At 64.9% G+C, this 1,427-nt stretch overlaps 1 protein-coding gene across 1 annotated transcript in view; it reads left to right on the forward strand.

Moving 5' to 3' along the window:
• Positions 1–1,427, forward strand: part of MFSD7 (major facilitator superfamily domain containing 7) — an 8,316-nt gene that overhangs the window by 1,865 nt on the left and 5,024 nt on the right. The window lies entirely within an intron of this gene.

Consider the following 1,427-nt stretch of genomic DNA (forward strand, 5'->3'; position numbering starts at 1 on the left):
GACCTCATCCTAGACTTGTTCCCAGGCCAGGCGCTCAGCCCCTTCCTGGGGCCCAGGCCCCAAGCTGCTCCTCCCAGACTCACCCCTGAGCACCCAGCTGCTCTCCCCAGAGGCCTGTGCCCCTTTCCCCAGCCCGGCTCCGGCTCCGGCTCCGCTCGCAGGCGGCTGGGCCAGTGAACTGTTCTCCACCCCCATGTCCCTGACCAGGCACCAATGCAGAGGGAGGGGCCTGGAGAGAGAACGCCCACCCTCCCGCTCTCCCCCCTCGCCCAATACCCAGAGGACCAGACAGACACCAAGATCAGTAACGGCGTGTAATGACACGTGTGCCTGGGAACCCACACTCACGGGGTCAGAGAGGTCAGATCAGTGAGGTCCGGAGGGCTGTCGAGCCAAGGATGGGGCCAGGCTCCGGGGTGTCCACGGCGTCACTGCAGGGTGGTGATTGTCCAGGGACCAGCATCCGCCCTGCTCTCCAGCTGGGACGTAGAGCTGATGACCCGATGGCGGACGAGGCCCCACTCTAAGTTCTTTCGAGGAGGCAGTCTGCCTTCAGCTCCCAGCAGCCACCTGCCCCGGGGCGCATCCAGGGGAGCCTGTTCCGAGCCCACACCTGACCCTCCGTGGCCACCTGCGCACAGGCCGGCTGCCGGACTGCCCACAGGGCTGCCCCGGCGCCCGCGCATCTCAGCTCCCAGGCGGGCATGCCTGAGGAGCTGGGGTGCGACTCCTTGGCCTCCCACAGACCCGCAGGCCCGGTCTCGGGCAGCCTGGGGCCTCCGTGTGACCCTGTAACTCGAAGCTAAAGCCACCGTTGGCAGCGGGACCACCTCTGCTCTGCTGGCCACAAGCTGCAGGGAGGAGGGAGGTGCGGGTGGGGCCAGCGAGGGGTGGGCTGGAGAGCGTGCCAGGTGGTCTCCGCTGGCTCAGGTGGGCAGGAGGCAACCAGGCCCGCCTGGGACTCTCCGAACCTGGGGATCCGTCCCCTGGTCTGTCCTTTAAAAGAGGAAGAAAAGGCCCGGCCGGCGTGGCTCCGTGGTTGAGTGTTGGCCTCTGCACCAGGAGGTCACGGTCAGGGCACACGCCCGGGGCTGCAGGCTCGTCTCCAGTGTGGGGTGTACAGGAGGCAGCCGATCAGTGATTCTCTCATATCACTGATGTTTCTATCTCTCTCTTCCTGCCTCTCTGAAATCAATAAAAATATTTTTAAAAAGAGGAAGAAAAGGCAGTTGTTGCAGAACCTCAGACGTGTGAGGGTCTGTGGTCAGAAATCTCAGTCAGGAAGTTGGGTCCCTGCCTGTGGCTCTGACCCTGGGGCCAGCTCCTGGGTCAGCTCCGGCCGGCGGACTGTGAGCTTGGGTTGGTGACACCCTGGCCCCTCCCACCTCAGGGGCCAGGTGGCTGGTCACCTGCTCCAGGAAGTCCCC

This window comes from Myotis davidii, unplaced genomic scaffold (assembly GCF_000327345.1).
Source record: "Myotis davidii unplaced genomic scaffold, ASM32734v1 scaffold665, whole genome shotgun sequence".
Taxonomy (NCBI): Eukaryota; Metazoa; Chordata; class Mammalia; order Chiroptera; family Vespertilionidae; genus Myotis; species Myotis davidii.